A 10,345-nucleotide genomic window follows, 5' to 3' on the forward strand; every position below is an offset into this window, starting at 1 on the left:
GCGCCTCGCTTCTCAGAGAGTGAATGTGTGCATGGCTACCCTCCTGGCCATGGGAGGAAGTCTCCCCAGAATTGGGAAACTCAGACATCCCAGTGTCTGACTGATCCAAAACCCCAAATGTGCCACCTCCCTGGGCATGGTGATTGTCTGGCTTGTGGTGGCCTCCTGGGAGTGGGCCAAGGACACTGTGCAGAGCGCCAGGGAATTCCCGCTGGTGCACTTTCCACCCACTCAAGAGATGGTGGCAGCCAAGAGGCAATGCCGTGCCATTAAGGTGTTTGTCAAGAAGCTAAGTTGGGATTTGTGGGCGATCCTGAGGGCCCTTTTTAGACTGACTGTGAGTGGGAAAAGACGAAAAATTTAAAAAGACACAGCCTTTGGAGGCAAACCAGAGCTAGCGTGGAGGGTGTAGCATGGCAGAGAGAACCCTCCCTGGGAGGCAGGGACACTAGCCTCTGTTTTCAGCTCCTCCACTAACTTGCTCTGTGACTTTGGATAAGTCATTTCTCTCTGAGTTTTATTTTTCTCTTCCGCAAAATAAGTGTGTTAAATTAGATGATCCCTAAGTATTTGTTGATGAGTGCATTTTCTAGATACCTCCATGGTTAGGCCTTCACGTTTGAAGTTTTAAAAAATTAGTTATAACTCAGGTGGGTTCAGCAGCAAGGCTGAGACCTCAGTTCTGTGGGTGGAGGAGGAAGTGGGCTGTTGGTGGGACAGGAGTTGGAGGGAACTGCCACAGTGATAAGGCTGATTTCTGAGGAGTCACCAAAGGACACAGTGATTCGGTCCAGCAGTCATGACCAAAGGTGGTGGTCCATGTACTGCTGAAGAGTGTGGGAGAAAAATACAGACAATAACATTGTGAGAACGCTTACTATGTGCCAGGATCTGCTAAATGCTTTACATTCATCTATTAGCTTCTTACTGCTACTGAAACAAATTACCACAAGCTTTGGGGCCTATAACAATACAAATTTATTTTCTTACAGTTCTGAAATTTATTAGTTCTTATTTAATATTATCTTACAGTCTGAAGTTTGAAATGGAACTAAAGGGACTAAAATCAAGGTGTCAGCAGGGCTGCATTATTTCTTGAGGCTGCAGGGGAGAATTCGTACCTTGCCTTTTCCAGCTTCTAGAGGCCGCCCGCATTCCTTGGCTTGTGGCCCCCTTTCGACAATGGCATTACTCTGACATCTGCTTCTGTCTTGACGTCTCCATCTCTGACTCTGATGTCCTCCCTCCCTCTTATAAGGACCGTTGTGATTACACTGAGACCACCTGGATGAGCTAGGCTAATCTCCGCACCTGAAGATCCTTAACTTAATCATACCTGTAAAGTCTCCTTTGCCATGTAAGGCAACATAGCAGGTTTCGGGAATTAGGATGTGGACATCTTTGAAGGGCCATAATTTCAGCTAGTACTGAATCTTACTGAATCATCATCTTACTGAATCCTCCTAACAACCCTTATTTTAATATCCTCTATGTAACGGATGAATAAAAATGATGGCTTAAAGAAGTTAGGTCATTTGCCCAAGGACACTCAGCTGGAAGGAGCAGAGTTAAGTAATATTTGGCATGTGGTAGCATCTGGGTCCCAAGTGACCTGTCTTTTCAGATACAACCTCACTCAGTTCCCAGGTGTGTAGGGACTAGAGTCTCACTCTCCGGAGGACACTGAGAACCAGGTAGGGAACCTGAGGTCCTGAGAAACAGATTAGCATCCTTACAATCTCAGTTTAGGACCTGAGTGCCAGCCAGGGAAACTGAGGCCAAAACCCACTTGTAAGGTTTGGCTGAGGAGACGGGCAGGTGAAGGACCCAGGGATGAGAGCAGAGCCGAGGCACAGAGGGCAGGGGCTGGCTTTTGAGCCAGCTTTAATAGAAGGCTTTCCTAAATGGCAACATGCTTCCTGTCCTAGCAAATCAGAGGTGATACTGAACACAACATGTCCATTCTTCATGGCACAGGGTCATCAACTCCCAGCCGTCCTTACTGCAGTGGTTCTCAAACTTTAGTAGGCAACAGAATCACTTTAGGTGCTCTCTTTTTAAAAACGCAGATTCCAGGCTTCCCTGGTGGCGCAGTGGTTGAGAGTCTGCCTGCCGAAGCAGGGGACACCGGTTCGTGCCCCAGTTCAGGAAGATCCCACATGCCACGGAGCGGCTGGCCCGTGAGCCATGGGCGCTGAGCCTGCGCGTCCGGAGCCTGTGTTCCGCAACAGGAGAGGCCACAACAGTGAGAGGCCTGTGTACCGCAAAAAAAAAACAAAAAAAAAACAAAAAAAACCATGCAGATTCCCAGTTCCCAACCTCAGAGGGTCGGATTTTGTAGGTCTAAATTCACGTTTGGGAATACATGCTTTTAACAAGTTCATTGGATGAGGTGATGCTGACAGCCCATGATGCACAAGGACTGCCCAGTGAGAAACACAGCCTCAGTGTTTGGGGCTGCAGGACAGTGAGGGCTTTAGAGTTGTTTGTCACCTATCAGGAAAATAACAGCTATTATTATTGCTATCTTTTACTGAGCGCTCAATACCACGTATTATGTTATTTAATCTTTACAACCACTCCATGGGGCACATGCTAAGGACATCATGCAGATGGAGCTTGATGTGAGCAGTAGCGAGGCTGAATAATTTGCTGAGGGTTGTGTAACAAGTAAATGGGAGAGTTAGGATTTGAGCCCAGCACGGTGTGTCTCCAGAGCGTGTACTCTTAACCATACCCTAAATGTCCTCTCAAGCTGCCTCGCTCCTCACTGCTCTCCACACCTCACTACCATTCATGTCCACCTGCTCAGATAAGGAAACCAGCTCTCCTTCTGAGCCCCATCCTAGGAGGCTATCGACTGAATGCCTAGTGCTTTCCCTAAATGCCTAGTGCAGAATTTAGGGTTGAAAGGACCCTTAGAGAATATTCAAGGCAGCCCTATGTGGGAATCCCTTTATAATAGTGGTTCTCCACATAGGACAATTTTGCCCACCGTCGAGGGAACTCTTTGGCCAATGGAGACATTTCTGGTTGTCACAGCTGAGGGGGTGGTGCTGTTGGCATCTTGTTGTAGAAGTCAGGGATGCTGTTAAATGTCCTACGATGCACCGGACAGCCCTGCTACAACGGAATTATCTGGCCCAAAATACCAGTAGTGCCGGGATTGAGAAACACTGTTCTATAGCAAATTTTGACCAGCAATGACTCATCCTCTCCCTGAGCACTTCAACTTGTTTTATTCAATAAAGAGGTATCTATGCTGGCCCTGTGCTAGGTGTGGGGATACAATAGTAAAGAAGACAAGACTATGGGCCCTGCCCTCGGGCATTGTGTAGTCAAGCAGAGGAGACAAGCAATTCCATTGCAACACTGTGTGATAAGAATTGTGATAAGGAAAAGGATGGGTACTGACCAGGGATGTAGAAGGAACTCCTGAGTTAAGGGGTCAAGGAAGGCTTCCCCAGAAAAAGAGAGAGGAACGTGATCTAGACAGAAGGAACTATGTATGTCAGGGTCTGGAAGAATTAGAACACAGAGTGCTAGGTGGAGAGTGGTAAAGGAGGCTGCAGAGGTAGTCAGGGACCATATCATAAAGCCTCTTGGTTTTTTAAAAACCACTTTATTGAGGTATAATTGACATACAAAAAGCTTCACATATTTACTGTGTACAACTTAATGAGTTTGGAGCTAAGTCTACACCTGTGAAACCATCACCACAATCTATGCCATAAACAAATCCATCCCCTCCAAAAGTTTCCTCCTGCCCTCTTTATTTCTATCATCATCATCATCACCACCACCACCATCATCACCTTGTGCTAAGAACTTAATGTCTGCCCTTTTAGCAAATGTCTTAAGCGTATAATACAGTATTGTTGACTATAGGCACTATGCTGTACAGTAGCTCTCCAGGACTTATTAATCTCGTGGAACTGAAATTTTGTACCCTTTGACTAATACCTCCGGTTTCCCCCTCCCTCAAAAGCTCTTGATGGGAAGACTTTGAAGCTGCCTCAGGGTATTTACACTTTCTGTTCCCTCTTCCTGGAACTCCCTCACCTCCTTCAGGTCTCTTGCTCAGATATGACTTCCTCAGAGACATCCCCTGACCATTCTCAATAAAAAAAGTTGTCCCATCACTCTCCATCCCCTTACCCTACTTTATTTTTTATAGCACTTATTGCAAAATGGTTCGTCCATTAGACTGTAGCTAGAAAGTATGGAGAGTGTTTTTGTTCGATGTTCTATCCCAGAGCCCAGCCCACAGTGCCTGGTCCTCAATAAATACTTATTGAATGAATAGACAGAAACAGATTCGATGTTTAGGAGGTAGAGCCTATAGTTCTTTGGTAAAAGACAATGTGGACCAAGGAGAGTGGGGAGACGTGTGTCATATGAAGCTTCTGGTTTGATAACTGGGTGGGGGGTGGTGCTGAAGCCTGGCGTAGGAATCACAGCAGAAGGGTATTGAGCTCACGGTGATCTGAGATAAGGTACAGAAAAGAGTGTGAGCTATAGAAAGTCCTGCGAGGGGAAAGGGATGCCTGTCCAGTGGTCTGACAGTGTGAAATGCCTGGTTTCAGAGAAAACTGGGTTTGAATCCTGCTACTTACTAGCTTCGTGGCTCTGGATGATTATTTAACCTTTCTGAACCTCAGTTTCTTCAACTGCAAATTGGGGATCATAATTCCTACCTTGTGGGGTCGTTGCAGTCTAGACTGCCTGGCACAGTGCCAGGTATATAGTAGGAGTTCTAATAATAGTAGCTGTATCCTTGTTACTATACTTAGAACATCTCTGTTAAAAAGCTGTTTATTTGAGTGAGTCAAGATCTATGTCCTGTGATCTCCTGTGCTGGTCTTAGCTTGGCCGTCTGCCAGTCTCCTTCATCCATAGCCATTTGGCTTTTTGAAGACAGTCATGTCCCCTGCAGTCCTCCCTTCTCCAGCCTAAACATCCCTTATCTTTCCTCGTGGGCTATGGTTCCAATGAATGACTCCCTCACTCTCCTGGCCACTCTCCCTTAGTCATGCTCTAGCTTGTCGCTGTCCCTCTAGAATTGGACTTGGACTTCCCATGCATGTTGAGGTCGATGCCTTGTTCCTGTTACTCACATTGTCACCCTAGATTATGACCTCAGCTGCCCAAACTCTTTGATCAAGATCTTTGATTCTTTCTTTCTCATTCCAGCCCATGCTTCCAAATTTAACACCTTCCTGCCTGTCCCTTCTTTGTAGACTTGCCTCTGGCCTTTCTGACATTACCTTCAGACCCACTGGATTCCTGACCAAACACCAGATCCTAATCATTCCCCTGCTCCTTCTCCAGGCCTCTACAGTATGGTTTGGGTTCACATCCAACCAGATGCAATGCTCCTGAACAGCCCCAGGAGACGCTGTTTTGACCGATCCATCTCTCTCCTCCCCCATGGCCATATCTGTTTTCCAAGAGCAAACGGCAGCACACCAGTTGATCTGCTACTTGCCGCCTCCATTGACACTTCTAATCTCACCACCGCCTCTGCTGTCTGCCGCTCTCTTCCCTCTTCGGGCCACTTTTTTTCTCCTTGTTATTCTCCGCTCTCTCCTTTGCCTGCCACTGCAGCTAAACATCTCAGCTTCGGCTTCTCGGGAACCAAAATCCCGCCTTCTGGCCAGCGGACCAATCACGCGGTGTTGTTGGTAGTCTCTCCATCTTCGGTTCAGCCCAGCTATTTTGGTCCCTGCTCGCACTCTGAGATCTTTCTCACTTTCCTCTGGGTTTACACCTTTTTCAGCACTTAAAGGGTGACAGACATCTTAGAGTTGGTTAACTGAGCTGTAAAGGTTAGAATTCTGACACGGCTGGTGATTGATTAATGGATCCAGGTGTAAAAAGATGAAAGGTAGGTCATTCTGTTTAAAACTGAATGGGACTTTTTTTTTTTCCTTTAGTGGATTTTATCTTTTTTCAAATGAGACAATGGAGCCTCTTGCCTCATCAGGCAAAGAAGTCAAACCACAAAAGATTGAATTTCAGCAAAAACGGTTTTTTCAGTCCCTAATAGATACCAAGGATTGTGTTTGGTGCTTTCATGTGTATGACTCATTAAACCTTCCCAAGATGAAATCCCTTCGTTGGTACCCAGACAGTACCTCCTAGACCAACTGTTTGTTCACTCATTCATTCCTTCCTTCACTCACTCATTCATTCAGTGATTATTTATTATGCCAGGCACTGTGCTAAGTACTGTAGCAGATATAAAAATAAATATGACAGTCTCTGCTCCTTGGGAACTCAATCTAGTGGGGAAAACATATCAACCAACAGGTGTGATGCACCATGGTAGTTACGTTTAGAGCAACGTTTAGAGAAGTAAGCACTGCAGGAGTAAAGAGGGTGCCCCCTAGCTCTGCCAGGGAGAGTTAAGGAAGGTTTTCCAAAGGAGGTGACATTTCAGCTAGATTTTGAAGGATGAGTTTGCTAACATGCATAAAGAGAATGGGCTCTGTTGGCAGCAGGAACAGCCTGGAAGTGTGAAAGGGCAGGGAATGTTCTGGACTTGGGACTACTGGAGCGTAGAAGACTTCAACATTAGGAGCTTCTGCTCAGAGAAGTCAGAGGATTGCCTGGGTCACAGAGCAGGTGAATGGCAGAGACAGGGTTAAACAGCAGAAGTTGGAACTGTCTGGTCCCTAATGCATAGTCCTTAGCCTTCCACCCTATAACACACACACACACACACACACACACACACACACACACACACTCGCACGCACACACACACACACACTCCCTGGCTTAGAGCTGTCCTTTGACCAGTTCCTCCCCCTCCCATTTCCCCTCTTAAGGGTCTGCCCCTGAGCTCCCAGTGAACTTGGGAGGGAAGCAGAACCCAGAGAAGGCTGATCCATTCCAATGTTTGGCCCTGAACTAGACATTTGCCTAAGACCTGAGTCCTTAGATCCTAACTCCTGACACTGCTGAGAACTTCATAATGGATCCTGATTGGCTTTGAGATGCTCCTTGCTTGAGTATCCAAAAAAAGGAGCTGGGTAAACTGGGTTGCCCTTTACAGAGGAAGAGCTACTTTCAATTCCCCAAAGTTTTAGAAGGCTGAAGAAAGTATATGCCAAAAATTCCCTGTTCCTTATCTCCTACCATACGTAGTAATGAGGGCAGGAGGGAAGAAGATCCTTAAATTCCATACTAGCTTGGAGGTAGGTGCTCAAAAAATACTCGGTCGGTTGACTGGTTTGTCAGAATTATCTGTCGAAAGTTCCCCAGCCATTTCCCAAATGCTGTAATTCATCCTAATTGGATTTTAAGAGAACTGAGTCCACAGATAGGGAGGTATTGGATTTTAGTTTGTACCACACCTCTTTTTGGAAGGGTTTGAGGCAGTTTACAGAGTGAAGCAATGTTTTTAAGTAAGATTTTTAAGGATGAAACATAATTTGGTGGTTGGAAAGATGAAAAAAGTAATAGCTACTTCCAAGCATCACCGTGTTCAACACTTATGCTATAAATTTGACTGAAAGATTTCTGGCAGAAAGGCCAAAAATGGAAAACCACTGGGTTTCCCAGCGTGCATTTTCTGAAACCAGAAAGTATGCAGAATCTCCTGTAGGGAAACCATTTTCCTCAAGCTAAAGCTTGATAGAAAGTGATTGTGTTTCGTCCCAATAAAGCTGAGCGACAGGGCGAAGAGAACAATTAAAGTCAGCTGTCATCTCTCTGAATGCAGTGTTCCCAGTGCTGTGTGAGAGATGGTCATGCCCATAGGTCACCCGAGAGCAGGCAGACTTGACTGTGACAGATGCACTACCCTCCATAGGACCCACGAGGACTGGCTCTTGGTCCAGGGGGAGGGCAGGATGACTAGATTTCAAAAGGCAGGGAAGGAGTCAAAGACCATGTTCTCCACGTTGATTTTACAAAAGGTAACAGAGACACCATCCAAAGGGATAACAAACGAATCACTTTTGAGTGATTATATGTCAGGTACATTTGATCATTTCATCTTAACAGCAATCCTGTGGAGGAAGGTCATTGTTTACATTTTACAAAGAAGGAAACTGAAGCTCAGTTTGTCCAAAGTCACACAGCTGGCAAGTGGTGAAGCCGGGATTCCATCTCAGGACTGTGCACCTCTTTCCCACTATACCTCCCTGTTTATTCAACCCAACAATTCTTCATTGAAGTTTCTGTAAAGAAAGAACGGAATGTGGCATGCTGGCTGGGAGGGGCTGAGGAATACTGTGCAGGAACTTAATGCTTTGATGACATAACTGACCTGGGAATAGAAACTGGAGCTGGATGAATAGACAGGTACCTTGTCAGTTGCCCTATCATGTCCATTTCCAGATGCTTTAAATGAGCTTTTTGGCTGATCCGAGACCACAGTCAAGTCACAAGTGATTCTCTGTAAGTTGCCCACTTTGTGAACAGATAATTAATGGCAAATCGTCTCTCCCCACTCCCCTCCTTTCCAATCCTCTCCACTCATCACCACACTCCTCTCCCGCAAGTTCCAGCCATTTTAAATACCGCTCAGAATGTGCTGTGCATCCCAACACCTCCAGGCAATTGCACACGCTGTGCAATCCTTCAAGACTTAGCCCCACCTGGAAGCCTCCCCTGAGTTCCCCCTTGCTCCCCATCTCCACCCCTCCATGTGGATAAGGCCCCCCACCTTCGTTCTCCCATGGAACCCTCTACACACCTGATTGTTAGTGCTGTATTTTCATGGTGGGTTTACTTGTTGGTCTGTGAGCTCCTTATTCATCGTTGTATCCCCAGAGCCATGCACAGTGCCCAGCAGGTAGTCAGTGCCCAGTAATGTTTGTTGAATGGAGACAATGATCAGCTACTTTGTCAGGCACTTCCTGGGCACCGGATATAGAGAGATGATTAAAACACAGACCCTTCCCTGGAGGAACTCAGAGCTCAGAGTCTGATACATAAAGTAATGATTAGAGCCCAATATTATAAGAGCTATACCATCTGTAACAGGGGATTTAGGGAGCACAGAAGAGGAAGAAAATAACAGGCTGAGGAGTGAGACAAGTCTTTCAGAGGGAGTAATTTATGAACTGAACCTTAAAATAATGAAAGATTTTTGCCAAACTTAGAAATATGCCAGGCATAGGGACTTCCCTGATGGCACAGTGGTTAAGAATCCGCCTGCCAATGCAGGGGACAAGGGTGTAAGCCCTGGTCCGGGAAGATCCCACATGCCGCGGAGCAACTAAGCACGTGCGCCACAACTACTGAGCCCGTGCTCTAGAGCCTGAGAGACACAACTACTGAGCCCGCATGCCACAACTACTGAAGCCCGCGTGCCTAGAGCCCGTGCTCCACAAGAGAAGCCACTGCAATGAGAAGCCCGCGCACTGCAATGAAGAGTAGCCCCCGCTCGCCGCAACTAGAGAAAGCCCGCGTGCAGCAACGAAGACCAAACACAGCCATAAATAAATAAATAAAGCATTTCTAAAAACTAAATAAAATGGTTACAATGGTCAATTTTAGGAAAAAAAAAAAAAGAAGAAATATGCCAGGCAGATGGGGGAAACATACAAAGGCATGAAAGAGATTCAAAGTTTGGGAAAGTGCAAGAAGTATTGAAATCCTGTGCCAAAATTTAGAATGAAAAACAGGTTTTGGATCTCAAACATGAAAGAGGTAAGGTTGTCACTCTCTTGTGGATGCTTTAAGACTTTATTATTCTGACTGTTTTGTTTTTGGGTTTTTAAAAAATATTTATTTATTTATGTATTTGGTTGGTTGAGTCTCAGTTGTGGCAGGCAAGCTCCTTAGTTGCGGCTCATGGGCTCCTTAGCTGCAGCAGGCAGGCTCCTTAGTTGTGGCATGCAAACTCTTAGTTGTGACATGCATGTGGGATCTATTTCCCAGGCCAGGGATTGAACCCAGGCCCCCTGCATTGGGAGCGTGGAGCCTTAACCACTGTACCACCAGGGAAGTCCCATGACTCTTCTGTTCTTACTCAGTCAGATAGATTTCATCACAAGGCAGTAAAGATGTGATAGCCACCTGGGATGAAATAAATAACAACTTGTTTATAGTTTCTGGTCTGCCTCCTCCCCAAAATGGTTTGATTTGACTTGTAACAGATGCGTCCACAGTAAGACTGTTCATATAGAAACAAGAAACAAAACTATAGATGGGAAGGATATAAGCCAGCTTCCTAAGATCTTTCTGCTTCATTAGCTTACTTGATGTTCAAGATAATCCTCTGAGGAAGAGCAGCAGGTCCTGTGTGGTTTAGAGACCAGTGTGTAGGTGTGCTCCTTATAGGACATGCTTGTGGATTCCATAGATATGTGGATATTTCCCCCATTTT

Source organism: Neophocaena asiaeorientalis, unplaced genomic scaffold (assembly GCF_003031525.2).
Source record: "Neophocaena asiaeorientalis asiaeorientalis breed wild unplaced genomic scaffold, Neophocaena_asiaeorientalis_V1.1 scaffold82, whole genome shotgun sequence".
In the NCBI taxonomy this organism is placed as follows: domain Eukaryota; kingdom Metazoa; phylum Chordata; class Mammalia; order Artiodactyla; family Phocoenidae; genus Neophocaena; species Neophocaena asiaeorientalis.